At 41.1% G+C, this 27,534-nt stretch overlaps 1 protein-coding gene across 35 annotated transcripts in view; it reads left to right on the top strand.

The window, feature by feature from the left end:
• The window catches only part of ATXN1 (ataxin 1), a 383,486-nt gene that overhangs the window by 225,380 nt on the left and 130,572 nt on the right, over positions 1-27,534 (top strand). The window contains exon 1 of one of the 35 annotated variants that reach the window (XM_033512067.1): positions 26,403-26,511. The exons of the other annotated variants lie outside the window; for them this stretch is intronic. The gene's annotated coding sequence lies outside the window, so the exon portion shown is untranslated. Of the gene's footprint in view, positions 1-26,402; positions 26,512-27,534 lie in introns of those variants that run through there. 35 annotated transcript variants of the gene reach the window in all.

Genomic DNA, 27,534 nt, shown 5'->3' with positions numbered 1-27,534 from the left:
GAGTAGATCTGACCGATGGCTGTTACCTTTTTCTTTGCATTTCCCTGGAATTCTAGCTGACAGCGGCCCTTAATATAAATTCATTATTTGCAAGGAGCTCTGTTTAAGCTAGCAAATTATTGTGCCAATGTGTGACACTAACCATACTGCAGAATAAAGAGCGGTGAAGCATTTATGATGCTAAAATAATTTCAGGTCATGTCTTTTTTTTTCTTTTTTTTTTTTTTTTTTTTTTTTTTTTTTTTTTTGTGTAGTTTTGCTTTTATTACTAGTGCTGAAATGGTTCTTGCAGCACAAGTGAGAAAACCAGACTGAACCTCCTGTTTTTTTGTTGGGCTCCCAGCTGGAAATCCCTCCCTCGATTTTCCATTGATAAAAGTGTCACAAAGGGAATCCAGAGCAGAGGAATAGGCGGAAATAGAACAATGCAAAGTCTTGGACTTGAATCACAAAGAAAGTTAACTAATGTAGAAACGGTACTGGACGAGCTGCTGCTCCTTTCATGACCAGGTTCATTTACCTGTGGTCTTAGCATTTGTGGCTGCCCTCAAAGCCGTGTAACAAATCAGCTATTTATTCTCTTTTCTGTGAAGGCTCTTTAAAAGGATATTGCAGAGCATTTTCTTCTCCCCCTTCCTATGGACTGCTTTATTTGACCTTCAAGAATACAGAGTCTCAACAGGGGCTGGAAAACTCGCATACAAGAATGCTTTTATTGTTAATCTATAAAACATGTCTTTCACTAATAAAATAAAGATGTGACATTTATAGAGCTCTGATAAGGAACATGGCAGTGGAAAAGGCCCAGGTCTCCTGCTGTTTAAATTAAGGGCAGCTGATTTCAGGGAGAGAAGAACCAGGCTTGTTAAATGAGCATTTTAACACGTGCATTCAGGTGTTCCCATGATGCTTAAAAAACTTCCAGGAGTATTTTGCAAGAATTGAGAAGTTACACCATAGAGAACTTCGTTCATTTAAGTGACTGAAAGTAATTGGTACTCCTTCAGAGTTTTTTGAGAGGGAAGATTACTTGAGTTTAGTTTCATTAATTAGTTGGTTAAGGGTATACTTTTCCTGGACTTTCTTAGCATTGTATCACTAAAAGAGTGGCTTCTGTATTGCTGCTGTGTTTGACCTTTGAGTCAGGGTGAAAGAGCTGACACCATGATGTTTGCCAGTGTCTCTGTGGTCACCTCCCTGAGACATGCCGTAGGTGAGGGTCTGCATGCAATGGTGTGACGGAGGGGCTTGGAAGCCCCTGTGGAAGACAAGTGGTGCATGTCTTGTGCTGAGGGCAGCAGGGAGTGCGATGGTCTGTGACAGAAGCTCAGTCCTGAGTGAGGCAGTGACCCGCTTTGCTGCAGTGGGAGAAGCAGGTGCTCAGCACCTCACACCAGTGCGCAGCACTCGGCTGTTGCAGACCTGGATCTCTTGAGCTTTGCTGAGAAGTACTGTGGTTGTCCTCCGGTATACCATCCCACATGAAAGACTAAGCCTTGCTCTTGTCTTTCCCTCCTGTTCTGCTCTGCTCTTTTTTCCCCCCTTTTCCCCTTTTCCTGTCTTTCTTAAACCTGCCAAAATGAGATACCCACACACTGAAGTCTTTTTCCATGTTCTGATGGTTTATTGTGTTGGGGTAACAAGAACATGGACAGTTATTGAAGTGTGGAATGATAATATAGCAGGAATGGGTTATGTAATGAGCAAATAAGTGGGATATGCTTGGCCTATCCATATGTTACTCAAGGGTAAGAAGGAAAATACGCAGAATAGTGAGTGTGCAAGAAGAAAGACTGGACATAGTGTTTGGATTTACTGGAAATTTCAAAGCTCTTCCTCTGACCCTGTATATCAAAGTAGTTATATTTTGTGCTGGGTTTTTTTTTTTATTTAATTATTATTGGGCCACCCTTCCTTAAAGCCGAAAAAAGATATGCAGCAGGCAAAACCACTTTAAGTTGAAAATCAAGTAAGAATAAATCATGGTGTGCTACCTTAAAAATGCTATTAAGAAATTGCTTTCCAGTGAAGCATACTGAAACCTAGGAGTAGTAACTGCTTTAAGTGATACAATTTGTCTAGCATTTTGACAGTGCAGGAGTTTTTTCTTCTTGTCACTGTAAAAGTCAGTAAAGTTTTGTTTCTTACTGCCTCCACTCTGCCCAACATACTGTTTCCATGCACAGATGGACTCTTCAAACCTGTGCCTTTTCATCATAATGAGAATACATGAGAGATATGTACTCTGTGTATGAGTAAATACAACAACCCAGGCCATTCATTTTCATCATTATTTTGCATAATATGCATGCAAATACCGTATACAGCAGAGGAAGATGCTAAGAGCCAATTCTTACTAGATCCTAAATGGGATACTAGTTGGTGAATGATTGCAAATAAAGCTACCCCACACTGTCCTTAAGAGACTTAGTTTTGGAAAAGGCATGTTATCTGTGATAGTGGGCAGAGCATTCACTGAATCAGAGTGTTTTTGTTTAAGAAAGGGCTGCCAAACATTGAAGGCAGGGAAAGCAATATTGTTTTTTCGTGCTCTTTCTGCCAAAGAAGCAAAATAAGGTAAAAGAAGAAAGGGGTAACATTCTGAAGGCGTTTGGGTTTTTTTTTTCTGTTACAAATAAAAAATGAGATGTTTATAAGAAATGAGGGCAATTTAGATGAGTGTTCTGCTTTGGACAATTGTAACACTAATAGGATGGAAGCAGTATAAGCAGTTGCTACAATTATAGCTGCAGTTACTAAGAGAAATCCATGTTCTGTTATTTGAATGAAGCATTCACTGTGTGGCTGAAAAGCAGCAGTATCTTAAAGAGACAGGGAAGAAAAATTATCCTCTTTTTTGTTTTGTTTATTTTATTATCCATGTGCTTTTTTTGAGAAAGTTTGTTCATGTGATTGATCCAAGGGTTCAAATCTAGTATTTCCTTTGCACCCAAAGCAGTCTAAACAGTTTGAAAAAGAGAGTAAATGTGCATTTAAAAAGCATATATGTATACATATAAAGATGAAAGAATCTGCAAGAAAGCAGTATGGAACGATTGCGTTAGTATTCTTTGCAGCCTGCTAAAACTTATGGGTCGTGCACAGATTATTCAAAGGGTAATTTCCCTTCCATTTTCATCAGGTTTCTTAGTATTGTGAGCCATTATTTGCTTCCTTTCAGTGAAGTGTAAACAAACATTACTTTTCTTTGTGGTTGCAGCTGAATTTTACTCATTAGAGAGATTACAACACATGAACAGTTGCTCCCTTTAGAGTACTGGCATTTAAGCAGTTTATAAGGAGTATGTTTATGCTTTGGATTGAGATCACTTGATGCTGGTGTTAGTCAAATTAGGGCTGAAGTAATGGAAATCTTAACTTTTCGCCCACTTCATGTATCTTTGACAATTTAGCATGTATGGTGGGCAGTTTCCAAATGCAAACAGATGGTGTGCTCATAAACACCAGGGCACAGAAAGGTGTTATTAATGCTGGGTTTGTCTCTTTATAAATGAAGGAGGCAGATCTATGGCTGGTACAAATTAGCATATCCCTGTCAAGTAAAGTTATGCCAACAAAGATGGAATGAGATTGTGTCTTTCTGGCCACTATTTTTAAACACAATGCTGGAAACTGCTTGTGTAGTTGTCTCTGTATGTGTGTTCTCTATTCCCTTACATTTTCTCTGTGGCAAAAGATGTTCTCTAGCCATCCTTTTAAAATTTTTTCCAGATGACCAAATACAGTTTTTCAGCAGGTCTCAGCCTCTTTTCCTTTTTTAAACGCCTCTTATTCCTGTTTTTCCCATTTTCCAGTTTTGAATATGAAAGTAACTTCTTGCATCCCTATGCTTCCAGATCTAGCAACAGGATAGGATGTCTTCGCTCTCCTTTCCTGCTTTTCCTATCCCTGTGGATTCATACATACTGAGGAATAGCTTGAATTTAAGCTCTAGTTATGTCTTGCAAAAAGCCCAACAAAATAGGGTTAGTCACACCTGTATAGTGCAGAGTGATTGACAAAGTTAGTGCAGGTTGTGCTGGTTTGCTTTTTAAATCCTGCTGTGCTGGCTTGCAGCTGGCTCTGGACTTCCCAGTGGATAACACTGAACCAAATTGGATGAGCCGTTCCCATTCAAAATGTCAAATTTGTGTTCTTAATTTCCAGTGAGGATGTAATGTGATAGCAAAATCGTTCTGTAAAGGGTCATACACTGTTTTACTGTCAGTTTGTGAGGCTCAGACAGAAGGAAATGATCAAAAACACTTGATGCTCGTTATTTATTAATTGAGTTCTGGCAGAGCCTTGCTACATTCTGGCTTTTTGTTTGTTTCTTTGTTTACCAACAAAAAAAAGACAAGCACAGTTCACAAAATAAACGAAAAGGGAAATTTGTTAACAAAGATTTCTGACAAGGAAGAAATGGGATTTGGGGGCATTTGAGTGGAGGTGCCTTGGAATACAGGGAGAGCAACTTGGCATTGTGTCACCCTCTCTGAGTGCTGCTTCTGAAAGAAAAGGATGCTTTAGAGAACAGCAGACCATGAATCTTCTATGCTGGCATACTGGGTTACCAGAAAATATTTATTCTGGTAAGTTCTGTGGTGGGGATATTTAAAGTGCTTGCACTTTGCTGCTTGTATGGATTTACTTTCTTTAAAAAAAAATAAAAATAAGTCTAACAAGAAGCTCCAACTGTTTCTTCACTTTTCTGTATCTCTGCCTTGTTTCTGTACATATTCAGGTAAAGAATAGTACATCAAAGTAATTGTGTCTTTCTTTGCTAACTATGGTTTCTTGACTTTAAAAGTCCCAAAGTCTACTTAGAGCTCAGTCTTCTGTTCTGCAGTGAACCCTGTGCAGACAGACCCTTCCATAGATGCTGTGGCCCATGTGGAGCTGTGTCAAAGCCTGGGGTGTGAAGTTCACATTGATAAAAGGTCTGAAGATTTAGCTGCTGGCCTCCCCCACCTGACATTAAAAATTAACCCAATATAGGTGATTTTTTCACAGGGATAGCTAAGAACACATCTCTGATCAGCATAATCCTTCTGCCAAATTTTCAGACTTTCTCCAGAGCCTGAAGCCATTTTTATATCTCAGTAAATTAGCAACAGCAGCAGCAGCAGCAGCAGCAGTAAATTTTACAGATACATACTTTATTTGCCTGTTCTCTCCAAAATGGCTGTTTTTTTTTCCTGAAACTTTCCCTCAAATATCAGTCTGAGGCAGATATCAAAGGATTTTAAAGAAAATATTTCAAAATATATTTTATGTTTATATTAAGCATTTTTTTTTTATTAGAATATTAATTCACTTGCCAGAGTTGTAAAAAGCTAAATCCTGGCTCTGGAGGAGGAAGGTTGAACAGTCTTCAGTGTTGTGGTTGCTGTGAGAATTGCTTTCTTTGGGCTGCTGGTGTAAAGGTGTTGTGTTCAGCTGCAATTCTATATGCCCTGTCCTTGAGATACCCAATTCTCTGCCTTTCACTTTTCTCTACTCCTATTATGTGGAGTGGTAGAAAAGAATGGTGCACAAGATCATTTTTTCCAGGTCACTTAGATCTGCATTGTTTCAACTCTCCTTTTCTTGTCTGCTTGACTTCACGAATGTTTCTTTCCTCCTTTTGAATTAGAGGTGGAACTTTAAAAAGACAAAATACACAACGAGACCTGCTGGACTTTTGCTCTGGCCCTGTCCTCATCAGTTGAGCCCCAGGGGTTCTGCAACCTACCCAGTAAACAAGAAGCCAGTGTCAGCTGCTGAAGCTCCTGCTGCTTTTCTCTGCTTTTACACCATCAGTGCTTTTTGGACAGTAGTGGTGCCCAGCAGGGGTCTGTTGCAGTTCCTCTTGCCTGGTTAAGTGGCTGTGGTGGCTTTTCTTGAGCCATGTCACAACCAGGACCTGGGAGGTGCTGCACAGTGTACCCATGTCTGCACAACTGCCGTGTTGAATTTGGCAGCATAACCAGTCAGGATACAGAAAATGTTTGCTCATCTGGGTCGCCTGAAGAGAACAGACAGGTCTAGTCGGGGCAGGGCTACTGAAAGGACTTTGCAGACATGCAAGATTCCAGCTCTCCCTGGCTGTGAGCTGGCTCCCTGAAGCACTGCTAAAAATCCCCCTCGCTGTTCCTCTGTGCTCAAATCAATCCCAGTTGAAGCTGGGAGTAATATTTGCATACCTCACTGGTTGTTCAGGCTAAATTAATATTTGTCTAGCACACTGTGTTCCCCATATTGAAAGGACGACATGAACACTGCTGTTTCTAGGCAGCTACGTCCCGTGCTTGAATGCTGTAAATGTACTTAGCCAGGACAGACAAGGCTCATTGCATTTGTTTAGAAAAACCCTGTCAGTGCCTCGGCATATGTGTGAATACATTTTTTTACACAGGTGATGTGTTTACTGTAAAGCTGGAGCTGTCCTCTGTTGGAATAGCCCTGTTTCAAAGGTTGGGGGCTGTGTTCATTCACTGTTCTTTATTCTGCTTGCCGCTGCATTGCATGCTGGGGGGGGAGTATTATGTAGATTTTTTCAGGGTCTTTCCCTGCTTATAGAAACGTTCCAGTGCATGCATAAATCCCCTAGCAGTACTTTTTCTTATGCTGAGAACATAAATAGAGTAGATTATTGTCTGGTAAAGCTGATTGGTATTCCTTAAATCTTGATTTCATCCCTTACTTATTCACACATCATCTGCACAGAAGATATTTCTGCTGTCTTCTGAACTCTGTTTCACACAGCCCAGTGAGATGTTAAAAAATAATAATTTTATAAATCTTTGCTAAAGCAAATTAAAGCATTAAATGAAATCTGTGGGGAAAAATGAAATCTGAAAAAATAATTAATTCAAGCTAATAAATGTTCTGGTCATAGATTGTCAAAATTCTCCTACAGTGTGTGAAAGAGGGTGATTTCTCCAAAGGTCCTGCTTGCAGAGCATCTGCTGGAGATGACAGCATCAGGGAAAATAGAACAAGCTGTGGCATCAGTGCTGTTGCATGGTTGGCATCGCGGCCTAAAGAGCAAAGCAGCACCATCTCCTGTAGGAAAACCTGGGCTGGTAGCTCTCAGCGCAAAGGATTCTGCTTGTTGTGTCATGCTGCCATAAATCCTGAGCAGCTCCATTGAAATGGAGGGAATTACTCCAGATTTATGCCACTTTCAGTGAAAAGAAGCTTTCTGCTGAATGGATTGGGGCAGCCACTCACCAGGTGGAAGGGAAAAAAGTGACTCAGCTTTCAGCAGTTGTTGCTGATCGCTGGCTTTTGCCAAGCGCAGAGTCACAGATTTCCTTTTTTTCAACCCCTTCTTCTCCCTCTGCCCCCTCTTTTTTTTTTTTTTTTTTTTTTTTTTTTTTGGGGGGGGGGGGTGTTTGTTTTTGGTTTTGTTTTGGCTTGGTTTTTGTTGGTTTTTTTTTTAATTTGGTGAGTGACTGCTTTGCACTCTGCACAGAAAAGAGGATTTAATTTCTGAGGGAAGAAGGGATCCAGTGGCAGGATGAACCAGGCTGAGCCCTTCCTGTGAGCAAGGAGCTTGTGGAGGAGCAGATCACCCTTGCTAGAAACATTTGGCCCCTCATTTCAGAGACTGCAGTGTTGGCTTCTGCTTCTCGTCCGTGGGAGACAGATGTTTGTAAGATGGAACTCTCTGCCTCTGTGTGGCCTCGTATTTCTGTGTGCATGGCAATAACCCACTAAGGACAGGGACAGCAGCTCCTCCCGTGGAGCACACATGGGAGCAAAGCCTGCAGCAGAGCAGAGGGAGCCACAGCTTTCCCCCCATTAGCAGTTGCCCTGCTCTGCCTCCCCAGCAAGCTCACAAGCCAGCAGCAGTGACCATTGCCTGCACCCCCCCCAAAAAAAAGGAGCAAGCAGGGAGAAAAACCGTGTCTTAAGGTTCTAGGGCCGTGTGCTAGTCAAGTAAATATTGGGGTTTATTTTGGACTACCCAATAAGTGTACTCCAAGTTTAGAAATGGTGTTAAATTACCGCAATAAAAAACGGGATTAAAAAACTCAACTAAGACAATAGCGTACTGTAGATCTCTGAAAAACATGGGTTGTTGAACTGAAGCTCCCTGAATGTTTCAGCCCATCTGTCTTGATAGTTTCTGTGTCTTAATCACGGATTTCATGAAGTGTCTAATTTTCTTTTTTTAGCTTTCTGTCTTCCTCTTGTACAAAAGTTAAGACAGGGAAATCATCTGAGCTGGATTTACTTTTGCATTCGAGAGAAAAGCAGTCTATAAAAAGAAGTGAGTGGTGTGTGTGCTGGGAAACCAAGTTTGTCTGCTTTAGGTTTGGGGAGCAAGATTTTCCCACCCTCAGTTCTGCTACTGTGGTGGTTATTACAGCTGGGGAGTGCAAATATAGGTGCCTACCCCATAAGCACCAGTTCTTTTAATTGTCTGGCTCTGGTCCATGGATGTCCAAACAGTGGGGACTGGCTCTACTGAAGTCACTGGCAAAATTCCTTCACTATCCCTCCCACTGCTGTCTCTGTTCCTGGCAGCTGTCAAGATGTACTGGCAAGTCCCTGAGCCCTCTTGCACCTCGGGAAGTCTGCAACAACTCTTCTGAACTGGAGAATTGCTTCCTATTCATAGCTGTGGGGTGAAAAGCACAAACCAACCAACAGAAACATCCCCCAAAAGTCAGAGCATTTTAATTGACCCCCCAGGAGGGTCATTAAAGGAGAGATGTGCATCTCCAGATCCTTCCTGTATGAATCCATCCCACAGAGCCTACTCAATTTCTAGCAGGAATGGAAATTTTTGCCCCTGCCCTGTACAGAGCACAGATAAGGCCATGTATATCTGCAGTGTGTACTATGCAGAAGATGCTGATTGACATTAATTAGGAGTGGGAGGTGTGAAAGTGTAAAAATAAAATTCCTTTCTGTCAGGTTTACTATTAGAAGTGAAGTACATGGTGTGACACTGAGTGCACGTGAGTGTGCACGTGTGTTTGCGTGTGAGTATGTGTGGAGTGGAGGGTGTGTACTCAATATTTAGAACAATAGTGGGAGTGAAGCATTGCAGGTTGGAACATCTGTAAAAGTCTGTGATTGCAACCTTTTTCTTGGGAACTCCTCAGTGAAATGTGCTTAAAAATGCTTTCTTTTCCATTGCTAGTTCAAAATACTGTGCTAAAAAGCACAGTGCCAGAGATTGCAGCTTGTGTCAGTTCAGCCGCCTCTGCCCGGCTTTGTGCTGCTACAGTGACTGTTGTGAGAAGCAATCAGAAGGGACAATATTTTTGGTAAATTTTAGCAAGAGCAATACTTGGAAATGAAATGGATCTTTATTTAACAAACTCTGGTATTGCTCTGGTTAGTAATAGTTAATAATTCCTTCTCTGTGTGTACTAAAAATGAGAAGCAGAAAGTGAACTCTGCTGCGTTAGTGCTTCAAGAAGCGCGTTGTTGAATGCGCCTGGCTTCCTCTTACAAAATAAATGGACAATCATCCGTGTAAGTTACAAAGCATATTCTTTGGATCTTAACTGCATTAGAATATCTGAGCTCAAGAACTATTGTGTAAGAAATTTCTTCAGTATCTGTTTTATGTGGGTGATACTGCCAGAGGGTTATCTATGGAGCTTTTAATAGTTGTCTGACTGTCCATCTGCTCTATGTGACTGTTTATATTTATCCTTTATACGAGAAAGTTCAAAACATGGGCACTCTGTCAGCCTAATTTGTCTGTCACTGAAGTGGGTGGCACTGACTGAAGACCTCTTCCCCAGTAGTGGAGACCTTTCCATGCGGAACTGCAAGATTATAGCTAAAGGACAAATCTCCTTTTTCTGTTACACCTCTGAAATTACGTGCATTACCCTAATTTTTGCTTGTATATGTAACCTGCTTTAAAGTGGACCCCTTTTTATTATTATTGCCCAGTGATCTGATGTGATTCGATGGAAATGAGTTGCTAATCTCTTCATTTCCTAGCAGAATTTTTCTCTGTTGACAAACTGACCATTTGCTGAGGGAGAGGGTGGGAGTGACACCTCAGCTCTCCAGGTCTGCAGGGCACTGACAGTACGTGCTACAGGCACTGTGAGTGTGTGTGCTGGGCCTGTGATTGAGATTCAGAGCTGTTACCTACGCCTTCTGCTTAAGTATCATTTTCTGTCCATTACTGAAAGCAGATTTAACGTTTTGGAGATTGAGATACTCTCATCCTCTTAGAAGGAAAGCACCCAAGCTGACAACACCATTTTGCACTGGCCTCACCAACAGCTACCCAGAAAACTCACTCCTGGCTTGCTGATGCTGATCCCCTTACGGGCTGACACTTTGGGTGAGGTGTCACGTGTTGCTGAGAAGGGGCACATGGCTTCAGCCGGGAGGGATTGCTGACCGTGGGAACATGGACCTGAGGGTAGTGCTGGTGGATATTTTCCAGCCAGCTTGGGTATCAAGTTTACAGAGTGCATGTGGTACAGCACTTCACATACTGTGTCACACAGACAGGAGTTTAGAGGTTTCTCCAAATGTGTGCCAAAGGCCCCTCTCAGTTAACTGAGCTGCATGTGGTTTGTGTAGAGGTGTCTGGGCTCATTGGGAAGATGCTCCCTGCACTGTCCCTGGCCATGGGCACACCTGGTCTGCCACAGCTTGGGTGATATGCATAGGGAAATGTTTGAATTAGCTACAGAAGCACCAAAGCAAATTCACAGGTACACAAACACTGAGGTTTTCCCTTGAGAAGAAAGATGCTGTAGTTTGGTTAGGAAAACCACAAGGAGGTTTATTTCTGGGTTTTGGTTTTGTTTTATTTGTCAGTGTAACAAGTTACCTGTGTTTGAAAGGGTTAAGCAGAGGTAAGCTCATGGTTAAAGCTGCAGTGGTGGGCACAGAATGCATGGCATATCTGAAGTCAATGAAGTTGTTTGTAGTCACGTATGTGTAGATAGAAATATATTGAGTTTTCAGCAGTGTTTTTTTTTCCTGGCTTTAACTGTGATGTTATAGCAATTAATGACAACTGGGCTTTATGACTGTGTTTTCGTGCTATAAGCCTCAATTCAGTGAAGTGAGCAAATGTATGTATGTGAACTGTGAAGGAAAAAGAAAGGGAAAAAAAAAAAAAGAGGAGGGCAGAGTAAAACCACCATGTTTGAAATCATTCTCAGACTGTTTCCATGTTTAAGGCCTGGTCAAGTAGTGTTCTGGGGAGAATTAATCAGTGCTTAGAGAGTTCAATGCATATTCAGTGTCTTCTAGAATGAGACTGGTTGAAGAACCACTTGGTCTTTGAGACTATATTTTCCTTCTTGGGGATTGTAACTGCTGAAGTCAAACCCTCCAGTATTTTAGGTTATAACCACCTACAGAGTTTGATCTTCAAGCACATAAAGGCCACATTACACTCTTGAGGCAAGTAATAAGATCTTGAACCAGGCGTAAGTCGTACAGTTAATTTTGCCTTCTTTCTCTTTTCATACTGATTAATATATTAGGCTGTCTAAACATAAAATACACAAGTAAAATGTGTGTGGGAAAACACTGTGTAGGTATGATTGGGTAGCTATTTGTAAGCTTGAATTAATTAGCTGGGCTGACGTGCAATCCGTTCAGCTTTGTGGGGGCTGGACAGTTTGTGGGCAAGCAGGAGGGAAATCCTTTGAGGGATGTGTCATTGTAGGACATTCTATGCTAAAGTTTTTTTGGAGAGGGGGAAGAAAAGTACTATTAGAATATCTGCTCATGATCCTCCATGACATAAACATAGTTTAAAACCAGAGTGTGTTTCAAATGGTTCTTCAGCTGTCATGTTTTTCAATTCTGTATTACAAAAAAAACCCATTAAATTATTTTTAACACAATATGTAGAGATGGTGCTTGAAATAGTTTGTAATCATCTAGACCAAGTCCTGGATGGTGCTTTCCTGTTAGTGTTTATAGAAGAAAACAGTGTTTGCACAGTTCAAATGCTTTTCATGTCAGCACTAATCGCATTTGTTTGCAGTCTATGAAAGCAGAACATTAGATTTCACCTCAAATCTATTCTAAGAAAGCTTTTTAATAATCATTGATTGTATTTCAGAAACATGGTAGTACTGAGAATGTTACCATAGCTATAGCCATGAAGTTAGAACAGAACCGCTATTATTTTTGGATTGTGTCTAAATCAGTAATTTTTCAAGTGGAAAGGTTGGCAGAATTTCATTGTGCTTGTCAAAGTCAAAGTTACTCACTTCCTTCCAATTCCTCCAGTTTTACTTATGTGTTCAGTGAAAGCAGAACACAGAAATGCAGGATATGCATCCAGAGCCCACGCAGGGAGCCTGCATGCCGCATGTCAATAACGACCCAAAGCCTCTCAGGCTTCCCTGTGTCTGTCCCAACCGTGCTCCCCTCAGATGGGGAGGGGGTGATGCCTCTGCTGCTCAGATTGCAGAGTCAAGTCTGGAGGCAGGCTCATGGCCCAAAGGGGAGCATGGCAGAGAGCTGAGGCTGGATCTCCCGAGTCCCACCCAAGGAGCCTCGGAACTGCATCATCTTTCCTCTCTTCTGCAGTTTAAAGACCTGTCTAGTACTGTGTGATGGTTGTAGATGTGCTTTTCAATGCCATCAGCTTGCATGAGTGAAGCTCTGGGAAGGGATGATGTGGAGCTGCCAACACAACTTGTCCAGGAAGTTTTCTTTACTGGGGAATGTTAAAGTGGCATTAAAGTTTTCCTGTCGTTGGGGTGTTTTTTTTTTTACTCTGTGCACCAGTGATGTTTGGATGGGTGTGTTCCTTTTGTCAGATTGAGATTTGGAGCTGTGCTTTTCATTCTTCACTTGCACTTAAACAGAAAACCAATGTTTCATAACACCAGTGTTTTCAAATTCAGTGATAACCAAAGTGTCCTAATGATTATTTATTTGGAGTAGGAGTTTATCATTGTATTATCTTTGGGCTAAATTGGAAGGATAGTGCTTCAAGCATTTTTAAACAGAAAAAAATAAAATATAATAATTTGAAGTTCCACAGCATACATAAATTGATGGAAGTCAAAAGACCATTTGCTTCGAGGCTGTGCATAATGATCTTATTTGTTATTATGTGGTCTGCACAGGCTACTCTCAAGACATGTAGGATTTCTTCCTTTCCAATGTTTCTACATCAGGATGATAGAGATGAATACTCTATAGATATGTGGCCATCTGATTCTCCCAATTCTGCTAATTTTACCAGAAGAAAAAGTATTATGCCTTTCTAAATATAGTTATTTTTCCATGATTGAAAATTGAATCACTTATTCTGTGGAAAACTCTGATATTCTGTAGTTTCCTTTGTTCCAACTTGAATATTCTTAGGAAAAGTAAACCCTTGATTTCTTCATATGAGTTTAGTGGGGTTTTTTCAAGTTTTTCTTCTTTTGCTGTCATTTTTGGATCCAGATGTTGTCCAGCTATGCAAACCAAATAAAGGTATTAGTGACCTCCTTTGTTCCTCAGATTATAGCAAAAATAAAGATCTTAAAATGCCTTAGAAGGAAAGGAAAGCAGTGTAAAAGAAAGTTAGCCTGCTGGGAAGAATAATTTAAGAAAGAAATTTGAAGCACTTCCGTAATAAATCCCAAACTTAATAAAACTCTTCGTCACTGGGGTTTGGTCTTGAAACCGTATTTGTAGTTTGGAGCCTTCCACTGGCACAATGTCTTCTAAGAGGGTTTGGTGTGTATTTTGGGTTAGTATGAGTGGTTTCAGTTGCTGAAGCAGTTGCAGGAGGCAAGTTAGAGGCAGTTCAGACCTCGCAGTGGAGCTGTAAAGTGATGTCAGTGAGTGAATATGTACACAACAATCTTGGTGCCACTAGGAAAAAGAGTGATATTATTAACGACGAGGAGGGACCAGCACTTGATTTGATGACAGTCTCTGTTTGGCAGCCAAGTAAATGTGTCAGAAGGTCACTGAAGAGTATCTATGGCAACCAAGAGAGGAAGATGGCTCTGCTGGATCAGTGTTGCTTGTTGGTTAGAACCCCAGGCAGTGAACTGGGATATGACCTGATTGGGACTAAGCTGCTAACTGAAATTGATAGTATTTATCAGCTACAGTCTTCAAAAATCAGTGAGAGGCAGAAGGAAAAAAAAAATTGGTGGAAAGAAGAAAAAACAAGGACCAAGAAAGTTTGTATGACATCTTTCCAATTAAAAAGACTCAGACTATTCAGTACACATAAAAGGGTGGAAAGCCGGATCTCTGGAGAAAGGAAAGTTACTTATCATTTCTGATAGGAATGTTCTTATTCTGCAATGTCTTATTTTTTCTTTAAATTTACTTTTTTAAAGAAGTGGGGTTTGTTAGGAATCTTACAAACCAACACTAGACTTACCATTGGGCTAGTCATAAATTTTGTCAAGTGACATTTCTTGTATGGTTTCAAAAACTGAAAATAAATGAAAAATCACCAAGTCTTTTAAGCCTTTGATGGAAATCCAGCAGTTTAAATATTGTTGAAATCCAGTCTGTGGGGTGGGTTAACTGAATTCCACTGTTAAAGCAACTGTCTTAGATAATAAATGGCAATATGCTCTATGACTCACTTGAGGGGTCATTATTTTTGGCTGGCCTGAAAGACTGTTTTGTTTGTTGGGCTGCAGTGAGGAAGGTATCAGCCTGTTCCATGTATGTGATCAAAGTAAAATAGTGAAAGAGTGAGGGCAAGTTTTCCCAGAGTCTGCTTGGGAAGCAGGCTGGGGAGGGAAGATGGATTCCCCTCCCTGTTTTCCCAAAACTGTTTCTTTGGCCTGAAACCCACAGCATTAAAAGCTGCTGTGAGGGTGCTATATGTTCCTTTCCCTCCACCACCCTCCATTTTGCACTGCAACATGGAAGCTTAAGGAGTACTGCTGCACGTGGTACTTCAGGATCCGAAGGACTATGGAATTACATTATTGAGTGCATTGATTAATTAATCTCTGGCACACATTGTAATTTGCTTTCTATAAATGAACATGCACGTAGAATGTTAAAAATCTGCAGTTTGCCTGGGTCTTCTTTTTTTCCCCATGGATCTGCTGTATCTTTTATAATTCAAAGCCCTGCATCTGAAGCACTTCTTGCTGCTGACATGGCCTTCTCTAGCATGACCCCATGCTCTGATCCTTAGTTTGCTCAGAGCCAACCTCAGATCAGCTGCCTTGTGAGCACTGCCTGCTCCTCTCAAACCCTCGTTTTAGTTTTCATGTTCCTACGTTTTGTCAGGTGCCAGCTGGCACCGCAGCTGCGCTGGTGGCGCTCAGAGAAGCCCGGGGTCACTGTGAGCTCAGCTGGGCAGGAGTGGCACCAGCAGCCACTGGGAGTGTTTGTCACGTTGCTCCTGAGGTGATTTTACTGCATACTCGTGGAGCAACACGAAGAGACTTCTAGTTGTTCTGTATCTCTGCCAAGCAGAACGTTACTACAGAGCATCGTCATTCAGCTGGAATAAAGCAGAATAAAGGGTGAAAATGTTTGCAGGATCGCAGAACTGTTGACTCTTTCAAACCCCTACAAAAGTAAATGATTGAACAAGTCTACAGCTTGGGTTCAGCTGTGGATGTGCAGCTCAAGCTGTAATTTTCTATTCTGAGATAAACTCTGGTTATTGTTTAATGAAATAGAAAGTCAAGGCTTTAAATTGCAAGCAATTCAGATGTTTTTCTTCCACACGATTGTGTAGCATTTTTTGTTTTGTCTTCTGTCTTCTTGTGTGAATATCTAAAAGTTTACTGTGCTAAGTCCAAGTGGCAGAGAACATGGTTTGTTCTGGCACAAAGAGAACAGCCAGGCAGTGTTTCTTCAGGTTCAGAAAGCCTGAAAGGAGGGGAGAAGTAAGTTAGACTGATGAGTTTGAAATAATTTCTGACTGATGCTTCTAGTGCTCTTTGCATCCGTGCTTTCAGTATCTGTGTAATGCATTCAAGTGGTTATTCTTAAAAACCCAACAAATTCTGTTCCTCTTAGTACACATAAACTGCCCAGAATTTTTCTTGTTATCTGTTTTTGGATCCTGTTTTGTTGGCAGCATGGTACAAGCTATAGCTGGCACCCGCATGATGCAGTGCTAGGCTTTGTGTAAAAATACACTAGAGTGTATGTGGGCAGGGCCGTAGCCTCTGCAGTTGCTCTATTTGTGGCATGGCTCCTTCATCTTTTGCATGTTTCTGTATGTGATATTTGTGCAGATTTTAACAAACCTGGCTTAGGGTCTGAAATAACAACCAGCATCATATCAAAGCACTTAGCGTATTATGAAAGGAACATGCTTATACAGCAGGAGTATTTATAGCTAGCCCTTTTCACTGATGTAAGGAAAAGGTAATCTGAAAGTATTTGAAATACCTACAGATTTTTATACTGTGTCAAAATGCAGCGCTTAGAAATCTCACCATGAAAACCTATATTGACAAAAACAAGCTTCCCCCTCGGTTTCTGGGGATACTTGTGATTTGAAGGCCATTGTGGTCAGTTGCTTTCACATTGTGTTGTTGGGCTATGAAGAACTGTTCACAGGTACAGTGTGTTCACCAGGATTTGGTGAATAGGGTCTACCCTTAGTAATGGCATGAATCTTTTTAGGGAAGATAGGTTATTTCAACACATATGTTGTGTGAAACCCATGCAATGTCACCAACCTCATCTTCTCCTAAATTGGACAAAGCTGTTTTAAGAAGTAGCTTGGATTCTCTCATACTAAGGACTTGAGATATTAGGGAAAATGAAAGTGGATTTTATTCCTCCTAAGTTCAAAAGAGCCATTGGAAATGTTTTTAAACTGGCAAACTATAGATTCAAAAATGTGTAGCAAATTTGTCACAAAAAAGACATGTTAATTTCCTCATTCATTTGCCTCAGAGATACTTTAAACTAGCTTGTTTTCTGAGATCATGAGTTGCAGGCATTGAAGAGGAGAAAGCAGAAGACTAATAGCAGTGATGGCAGAAACACCACTTATCTGCTTATTAAATAAAAACTGTTTTGCTTCCAAGTTCTTAAGTGCTATACTTACTTAATCTGGTTTGCCCAACCTCTCTTTTAAAGTAATTTGTTCTGCTCAAAATTGCAAGGAAATTTTTTGTCAGAACACTTTCTTGGTTTAGATAATAACATTTTTTTTTGTTGCTTTTGTTCCACACATGAAATAAAACATTTTCAGATTGAGGGTTGGCCCTCATTAATTGGAGTTTCAGGGAGCAGAAAATGGGAATGCTAACAGAGTATCTTCAAATAAATCATGATTAATTGCATGCAGAAATACTCTGACTTCATTTGTGTATGCTTAACAAGCCTTTACTACTACAGTTCCTATTGTTCGAGAATAAAACTGAGAGTATGTAGCATCAGTATCTGTTTGAATATACCCCTGGTCCTGCTTTCACTGCTAGAAAGCACAAGCACTGGTTCTGCTTTCTGCATCTGGTGTTGGCAGCTATAAAGGGCTGTTGATGAGAGCAGACTAGATCCCAAAACTGGGCATCCTCTGTGTACAACAAGGATACAGATCTTCCTCTCCAGAATCAGTGAGCATCATTCTTTTTTCACATAGGATTCTGCTTTGTTCACTTTTGTTTCCCTGCTGAGTGCCATTTGCCCTCCTTTCTCTTTAAAAAATGGCCTTTTCCAATCCCCTACCTGTTGCAGAAAGGTTTTCACAACATTATTTGGCCATATGTGAGTTTCTCCTTGCCATTAGAGCAGCCTGCACAATGCATCTTTCTGTTCTGTTGAAACTGGTTGTAATATTTCTGTCTGTGCCCTGCCACACTTGGAACTTTGGAGGCCCAGCCATTTTGCAAGGCAAATTTCTTTCCTGCTCACTGCTACCAATGTACAATTCTGGTTTGCCCAAGGTCCTTCCTTTCACAAGTCACTCCTGCCATGTTGGCAGGTGGAAGGTGCCCATTGGATGGGGAGGGAGAGGATAAAAGGTCAAAAGAATAATTTTCATGCTTTAATCTGCTATTACTGAAGCGAGGCCACACACTTGCTGTATCAGCCATCAATTAAGCTGCTACACCACTTTACTGTTCATCAGCTTCATCAGTGTGTTCAGCATTTGGTGACAAAGGTTATCCAGGGAAAGGAGATTGCAGTTTGTGGAGATGCACTCGTGGAAGTGGTGGCCAGAGAAGCCCAACTCCCCAGTCTCCATAGAAAATGCATCCACAGAGAACAGTTCCCCTGGCTCTCATTTGCAGCATTTTCTTTAACCAAGGTTAAGTCAGAAAGCACAGCTGCCTTCTACTGCTTTGTCGCACTTCACAACTAAGGAAGGAGAAAAGCTTTCCTCTTAACAGCTTGATGTAGTCAAGATCCAAGAAGCCCCAAATTCTCTGTAGTTGTGTTGTTACTGCCAACTTGCAGACTCATTTGGGGGCATTATGCTTGATCAGTCTGTGCTTCTTTTCCTTACACTGTGGGATTTAAATCCCTTCTGCTTTTGCGTGGAAGAGCTTCTTGTGGGAGTCAGCTGGGTTGTGTTTTCCATGCTCCTTTCTGAGCAGCATAGCCTGAAGATCTCCTAGTTTTATGCTGATAAAGGTCCCTTCTTTCTGAAATCATGTAATATAGTGAGGTTCTGCTAGTCCAGTACTTAGCTGGATGAGATAGGGTGTCAAACCATCTGGTCTGAGGTTGGCTTTTTTTTTTGATTGTTTTTGTTTTTTTTTTTAAATTCCAGTTAGTTTTTATGAATTTGATCTGTGCCTTTGATGATACTTTTCATGTTCTTCCTTCTAAATGAAGTTAAGGCAAAGGCAATGGTTTGATCTGTTATCAGTTCCATAGATTCCTAGAAAGGTTTTTTGAGTTTTTTGTGTTAGGGAAAAAGCAAATCTTAGGGCCTGTTTTTAAAAACAGATTATCAGCTGAGGGAAGGAGCAGCGGGATGGTTAGCAGTGATGGGAAGATAAATAGGAAAGCTGAGTAACATGGGAAGGAACTACACATTGAGGTTTGGGTTGGGAAGATAGTGTAGGTGGGAGCTGGAGCATCAGTGAAGTGTGTACAAGGTAACTGAAAACATCAGGACAGGGTGAGAGGGGAGGGAGTGGAAAGCAAGTGTATTGGAAGATGCTGGCACTGGATTTCAGAAGCAGGAGTCTCTGTTGTTGCACGTACTTCAGCAGTGTAAAAGACTGGAGTTTATTCTTGTTGATGTGCTAATAAGAGCTCAGGGGTTTATATCTTACCTCTCTGGAAACTGAGTAGCTGCATAGTGAAGAGATCTGCCACAGCAGACATAAACCAGTTGTTGGAAAGGTCTCACCTTCTGTCCCTCTTGTGCAGTCAAGGGACTTGTAAAGCAGTGCAAGCATTCAGAGTTGTATGCAATTCCTGTTCTTCTAACCCTTGTCCTACACTATTCTTTTGAGTTTTCTTAAGCTCAACTAGCTAATGCTCCAGTGGCAACATACAAATGTTATCATCCATGTTGCTAGGAAAAATTATGGCATTTTTAAGTGTTCTTAGGGGTATCCACTGGTGAGGTGCTTCAGGATAAATGTTTAATCCTCAATTTATTTCCCCTCAGTTGTGCTCATGCAGATGGTCTCTCAGTAACATGGAAGAAATAATGATCAGTTCTTTCACTCTTTCTTGCATTATTTCTTAAATTAACAAATTTGGTATCTAGAAATACATTTTAAGAGAAAAAGATTATTTTTCTTGGAATTTTTTGTGATACCTGAGACTAATGTATCTCACTAGTAATTAAGAAATAGGTTTTTCATAACCATATTGTATTTCTTTTTGTGCCATACATACATATCTTCCCAACCTTTATCATCTAGCAACTTTTTATGCATTCAGGCTTAATTTAATATTAGTTGCAGGCTTTTACATAGCTATTCTAATCTTAGTTCTTTTCAAAAGAAGGAAAAATTACAGAAACTACTCTTGTGAGATACAAACTCCTAGATGATGATACCAATTTGCTTTTCACAGTTAGGCACAATAAATTACTTTTCATTGCAGGTGAAATGAGCTGCACTGACATGTTTCTTCTTCCACAGAACACAGTTGGGTTCTGGGACAGGGATGAAGAGCTAGCAGTCATGAAACTGAAGCAGCATTTAAGGTTTTATTTAACTTGGTATTTATCTGCTTGAAAAGCTGCATGGAAAGCTGTATGGACAAGTTATTTTCCTATTGTCTTTTAATTTCCTGTCACCTGTGAGGAATTTGCACTTAAGTTTGTGATTAACCCAGATTAACTTAATTTTGCACTTAAGTTTGTGATTAACCCAGAATCCTACAGGTGTTGCTTTTTCAAAAATTCCTTAAGTGAAAAAAGAGTATCTCTGTGTAGGAAACAAGGAAAAGAAATCTCTTGAGTCAACTACATTTTTGATAAAGCAGATTATATTTTTTATGGCCTGATTCAGTATTAAATTATTGCAGTCTCATGCCTTCTTAATTTCATCCATCAGTGGTGTTATTTCAGAATAAACCTGATACAAGGGATGACAGAATTAGCCTCTCTGTGTGTAGTTATTCTTTAGTCTGCAAGGGTAAGAAGTACCTTCTGCAGGCCAGCAGTACTGCCCCATTAAATCTGCAAATGTGATCTGAGGCTGTGAACACTGAACTTTAAGTGCTTTAAACAAGACTTTGGAAGTAATTTTTTTTTCTTTAAACTGCAAATACACCAGGGATTTGTTGCAAGAGAAAGGGTCTAATGCCCTTAGCCTGTAATGAGCCCCACAGAGGCAAATCTTGCCTTGCTATTTACTCCAAAGCCAGGGAGTTTGTCTGCCTCTTGGTAAGAGATGTATAAGTGTAGGCCCTACCAGAAAAACCCAGTTAACTAACTACCTTGCCCTAACCTGAAATAAAAACTTCTTTAAGGTGAGTTCATTGTTCTGTCTGTTCTCTGATGTCATGCTTTTACTGACTTCTTGTATTAAAGACAACCACGCTGTATCTCGGTATTTATAGGGAGAAGACAGGGTGATAGGCACTAAATATCCACTGTTTGTATCTGACAGTAGAAGACAGATGAGGTTGCCTGTCCTTCAGGCAACCTACACCCTGCAAAATCAAGTGTTTTAAAAGCCATCATTTTAAATGACCATCAGTTTTTGCCCTTAGAGGTGCTACAGGACGTGTAGCTGCAGTGTATGTATTTGCAAGATTCAGTGTTTAATTTGTGAGATAATATGAGAAACCTCGCATTATTTTCCTGCTGGTGCTAGTCTTGTCTGTGTTTCACAGCTATCTCTGTTAAGGTCAGAGCTATCAAATCTGGTTAGTCCCAGCCTGATTTTCAGAGCGGGCAAGTCTCCTGCAACCCTCTACTTCATTTTAATGGGCCTCTGGGTGCACACACCACTACTGTGAAGGAGGCCAGCTATTTAGGTCCCAAAATATGGATTGGTACCTAATTTAGTGTATCCAGGGGTGAAAATGTTGGCTTAGTATTCTTTCTCCCTGGGACTCCTATTCCATGTATTGCTTCTTGTATTTGAGATGGGAGCTGTCATTCACTGTATGGCAGTACAGAAGCCAAGTAGGTCAGTGCCTCCAGGTACCGCTGTATGTTATGCATCCACCCCCGCGGGTGAGTTACCAGCCTCTGTTGAATCTTACTGTAGGTATTTGCTGAAACATCTTAGTGGGGCTCTGCTCAGGTTACCCTGGTCCTGAGGGCTGCTTGAGCCCTGCATGAGCAAAGGTGGGCAAAGCAAGCTCCTCCTCCTCAACATGTTCCTGTAATTACGTGAGATCGAGGGAGTTGTCCCTTCTTAGAGTCTTGAGTCAGAAGAGGCACAGTGGCAAAAGCGGCCAGAAGACAAATTGTGAGTCCAAACTGCATATAAATCTCTACCCTAAGTTGATTCGTTGTTTGGTCCAGATTTCCTCTCTTCCCTGAGCCTCTTTGACTCAACTTCACTCTTAACTGGATCATCTTTATCTACTTCCTGCAGACCTTCCTTCATGTTCCTTTCATTCAGCTGATCTTTTCCCACGGAGTGCAAAACCCTGCATTTCACTGCCAAACACTACAGGGGAGCAGAAGACTCAAGCGCGTGCATCTTCCACTGGGACACAGGAGCTTGCTGCTTGCCTGCTCCAGGTCTGCTTCAAGGCAAGAGGGAACTAAAATAGCTTAAAACACTTATTGCTGTTGAATATGAACATGTGACTACCTCAAACTGCATTGCCAGTAAAGGCTTAAAAATAACGTGGTCTGCTGCCATCTGCTTACACATCTTTCCTCCACCCTCCGTTGCTCTTGTCACTTCAGGCTGCTGCAAGCTCTTCAAGGCAAAGATGATCTTCTATGCCTTTGCAAAAGGCATGCCTCTGTGGCACCTTCCCTACCCCATCTTTGCTTAGCTCTCAGCTTACACTGTACTACAGATAAGAGAGTTGATAGTTTTATAATTTAGTCTTAATGGGGATGTGGATTGAAGCAAACAGGACTTTCATTTTGTGGTATCTGCCCAGTTGTAACTCATCCCTAACGTGAATTTTTTGGTCACACTAAGATCTCAGTTATTGATCAATGATGTAATTGCCATCCTATAGTAGGACAGATGATGTAATTCTTACCCAGGTACTGAAGACAGTGACCTTGAGACAAATCAGATGTTTGAGAAGCATAGATAGTTCACTGATTATAAAATGCCCTTGTTTTAAAACTAAACTGTTATCTGTTAATTATTGGGGAGGAAGAACTACAACAAAATGCCAACATGTCACAAAAGATACAGCCATATATTGACTTTTACCAGCAGTTACGTATTTTTGTTTTGACAGGTGACTTTTGATGGTTTTGTTGCTTTTTTGCTTTAGCCATCATTTCAATTCAAATTAGGATAGCATAAAATTTGACTTCTGTGGGCCTAAGGAAAATACTTGGTTTGATAACCAGTCACACATTTTTTAAAAAATAAAAAGTAAAGGTGTATGTGATAGAAGAAATTCTGGTAGATAGAAAGAGAATATATGATGAAATTTTGCCAATGGAAAGCCTAGTGGAATGGAAATAGAAATGGAAAGTCCCTAGTTCCAAGTAGAGATGGCTTAAATTTACATTTGAGTAAGAGACAGCATCACTTTTCATTTAAATACCTAATAAAAGAGAAAAGTGACAAGCACTGACCACTAGCTTTTGCATCTAGATAAACAGTAGGCAAAACTAAAGAAAGTCATGGAGATAAAAGAAATAAAACCACTTGCTAGGGTTGTTAATAACGTGATAGAGAGACATATTTTTCTTTGCAAGGAAAGAGGTTCTGAGAGACCCCAGTAAAAGCATAAGAAGGCATGAATCCTAAGGAGAAAAAACAGGTTTGAAAAGACAAATGGTTGAAGAGCTATTTTTGGTTCTACTGTTGGTATTTTCTTCTTAACGACTAATATTCTTCTGGCCTAACATTTGCTGGTTTGTGTCAGAATTTTTTTTTTATTCTTTTGTTCCTCTCTTCTTAGTCAACTGGCACATTTGCAAAATAAGTATTAAACTGAAGAACTTAGAAAAGACAACTTCTTAAGCAGATCATTACTAAAAGTAGTGGAAGAAATTAATAATTTGCATGGATTTGTGACCTAATAAAGGAGACTACAAAAGAGTGATCTGTCTAATTAATTACTGCAATGAATTGATCTTAGGAAATCATAGAGGCATAGCTCAGAAGAATCTATATTTTCCCCTCTCCTCTGAGCCAGATTTTTCTCTGGTAGCTTGTGTTTGAAACTAATGAGTATTGCAGGCAAGAATTTATTTTTCTGAGTTCTCTGAGTATGTACTTTCTATTGCAGAGATACACTTCCCTGCTTTATTGAGTTTTCAGGTCTTCTGTTTTCCCACAGTATTTGCTTAATATAGTATTGTCAAATGTCCAGGGGACTCCTAATGTGTAAGGTCATATAGTCTGCTATAAGCAGTTAAGATGTCTGGTTCTTTACGTTCAAAGAATCTTGTGCTTGAAAATCCTTCATGCTGTGCCTTAGTGAGAATTTCAAGTTTCAGAGGAATGAAATAAGAACTCTGATGGATGTGGTCCCTTCAGTAGTATTTCTTTTCTAAATGGACAATAAATCTAGATGTGGAGAGTTGAAATTGTGAGAAAGTCATGATAAGGAGGAAATTAATTCTGTAATGCCAAAGGAAACAGAAAACCTCTCATACATACTCTGCCTCAGGGATTAAGCATGGGATTAACAAGCTTCTATAGAGAGGTGCAACCACTTCAAAAATTAGGTTTCTTAGGCAGGCAGAGGTTCCAGTTGTGTGGAGAACCCTTCTTCACTGATCTGTGAGTTCTGCTCTCCTCTATGGTTTCATTACCACAGCTTTGCATGAGCTGGGCAACTGCCCTCCCTCATGTTTAGAGTAACAGAATCGTTACTGTTGGAAAGAACCTAAATCATTGAGACCAGCTCTTAACCTAACCTAGGCCACCACTAAACCGTGTTCTTAAGTGCCACATCTGTGTGTTTTTTAAATACCTCTGGGGATGGTGATTCAACCACTTCCCTAGGCAGACTGTTCCCATGCTTGCTAACTCTTTCCATGAAAACATTTTTCCTAATATCCAGTCTAAACGTCCCCTGGCAAAGCTCGATGTCTTTTCATCATCCTGTCACTTGTTACCTGTGAGAAGAGACCGACTCCCACCTGGCTACAGCCTCCTTTCAGGCATTTGTAGAGAGTGATAAGGTCCCACCTGAGCCTCCTTTTCTCCAGGCTAAACACCCCCAGCTTCCTCAATCTCATCAGACTTGTACTCCAGAGCCTTCCCCAGCTGTGTTTCCATTCTCTGGACACCCTTCAATGTGGGGGGGGCCCCAAACTGAACACAGCACTCGAGGTGTGGCCTCACCAGTGCTGAGTCCAGGGGGATAATCACTGCCCTGGTCCTGTTAGCCACACTGTTCCTGATACAGGCTAGGATATCATTGGATTTATTGGCCACCAGAGCACACCTGGGCACACACTGGCCCATGTTCAGCCAGCAGCTGGCCAGCAGTCCCAGATCCTTTTCCACTGGGCAGCTTTCCAGCCACTCTGTCCCAGGCCTTTAACATTGCATGGGGTTGTTGTGACCTGAGTGCAGGATCTGGCACTTTGCTTGTTGAACCTTATAAAACTGGTTTCAGCCCATTGATTCAGACGGTCCAGATCTGTCTACAGAGCCTTTCTACCCTCCAGAAGATTAATACTCCCACCCAGCTTGGTGTCATGTGCAAACTGACTGAGGGTGCATTCAATACCCTTGTCCAGATCATAGATAAAGACATTAAAGAGAACTGGCCCCAGGAGATGAACCATTATCATCCTTGTTGCTGTTCAGTTCCACTTGGATAGCCCCAGTCCTGTTATGCCAGGGCACCTGGGAAGGTGGGGCAGTCACACAGGGAACGTGTGTGCTGTGCCGGGCAGGAGCTTGCCACCATTGCCCCCTGTCCCTAATGTGACTGTGTTCAGCCAGGCAGAGAGATGCCAGGGAATCTTCTGTATTGTGTATCCTGTCTGCCTCCTGGGCCTGTCCCAGGGAAGGCTGGTTAGGTTGCAGTTTCAGTATTCTATCTGTCTCTCGCTGATGCTCCTCAACCTACTCCTCCTTGAGCTGTCTCACTAAGCGGAGGAGTTCCTCTACCTGGGCACAACTCCTACAGCTGTTCTCACTGCTAGTGGCTGCTACTGGCAAAATACTGCAGATGAGGTGCAGAAAGGCTGAAGGACAGGTTCATAAGAGATCAATGATGCTGAGGGTTGACTTCATAAATTTTCCAAATCACTTGCAACTGTTTTATCCTGTAGCTCACCCTTCTGCTAGAATCCTTTTCCCCATTTTTTAAATTTTGCTCTCTCATTCTTTTGTCATTCATTTGCTCTCTCTGTCCCATTTGTTCAGTGTGGTCACAGCTCAGTTACCTCAGCTAACTCGCATCCTTGACTTGGAGCCTTTATGCATTCAGAGACAGTGGCACATCACTGAACACTTTCTCCCTCTACAGTACTGCTTCAGAGAGTGAAATTTGCCCTGGGGCTCTGGAGCAGACTTCAGTCTGTGTATCAGCTAAAGTCCAACTGTTTAACCTGCAGCGCACCCCCTGCATTTTGCTTCTGCACTTAGTTGGATTATTTTGTTGTTTAAAAACAAAATGAAGTGACAGTGCTTGTCCATGAAGCTTTCACTTGATGAAAATGTATTTTTATTTTCTCATATCTCCATCAGCTACTGCCTTGCCCTCCAAGTTTAGATAGCAGTTGTCAGGAGATTTAAACCTTCAGATGACTCTTCACATTAACTATTTTTCTCTCTTTTTCTCTCTCTTTGCTGACTAGGGTGTTGAAAAAACCCAAAACCTCTAGCAAAGTCATGGGTAATAAATCAAGCCATTTGTCTCAAATCTCTCTCCTCTCTACAGCTTTTAAAAGCAGTTTCACAGCATGGAAGTGGAGGTTAAAGCCTGGGCTGTTTTTCCTGCACATGGAGTTTGTACATGGCCCTTCTCACTGGTGTTCTATGTATGAGGAGAGATAAGACTTCTTCTTCAAGGTTGCTCCAGGTAATCTGGGAGAGGGGAAGAGCCCAAACCTCTACTGTATTGCATCCAGTGTGATCTCAAGCTCAAGGATGCTTTTCCCAGATGCTCACTCGTTCTTGCTCCAGGAAACCTTCCTTTTCTCCAGAGCCCAGTGCTTCCCTGCCTTGTGAGTGTTTCAGACATGCTGGGTAGGCTGTCCCTTGAGATGTCCTGTTCCAAACGTACTCATATTTTAGGGTGTCTGTTGTGGCATGTCCACAACCATATGAGCCTTAAATAATTGTGTTTCTTTAGATACAGGGAGGCATTTTCTTATCTGATGTAAGTTGCTATAGCTCTTCAACCTAGAAAAACTCATGTAGATTTGTACCAAAGCACTATCTGGTGAATTATGGTGATGGAAATCTTCCTCACACCCCTTGCTAGACCACATTTTTCATGTTGCAGTTGGGGAACTGGGTCCCTGAAATCAGAGCATGTATCCTCTGCTTCCTAACATTCTTCTTCACAAAACTGTGAAGAGGTCTGTATGCAGTCCAGTTAATTCTGGTTTATTTTCTTGCCCTGATTTTCTTCACTAGTACGTGAATTTTTTTCCACATCTGTTCACTGGTCTGCTAGCCAAAGTGGAACGTTATGGGGACTTGTTGCATAGTCCAGAGAGTGATGAATTGTGAGGATGAAAGATCTGTATATCTGATTTTCCTGGAAGACTCAAAGGAAAATCAGAATGACTTAAAACGTGGAGACTGAGTTGTTACTGTTTACCTGCCTCAACCTCTGACTTCAGTTCCTGACAGTAAGGGATGTGGATGTTATTAGTTCAGGTATCCAAAATTCATGTAAATCAAAATTAACTCCTGTATGCCCCATGAGATAAATATCAGGCTGTACACATTTCTGTCTTGTTTTGTGATCTGAGCAGTTACACATTTTCAGAAAATAAGTATATATTTGGATGTGGTATGCTCTTTCTTGCAGTAGCTGTGCTTGAAAGTGAGAGAATTTGGCTGAACCCTTCGCTCAGCCTGGCACTCACATCAG

The sequence above is a fragment of the Parus major genome, chromosome 2 (genome assembly GCF_001522545.3).
Source record: "Parus major isolate Abel chromosome 2, Parus_major1.1, whole genome shotgun sequence".
Taxonomy (NCBI): domain Eukaryota; kingdom Metazoa; phylum Chordata; class Aves; order Passeriformes; family Paridae; genus Parus; species Parus major.
The sequence above is the reverse complement of the archived record's forward strand: the minus strand, read 5'-3'. Positions and strand labels throughout refer to the sequence as shown.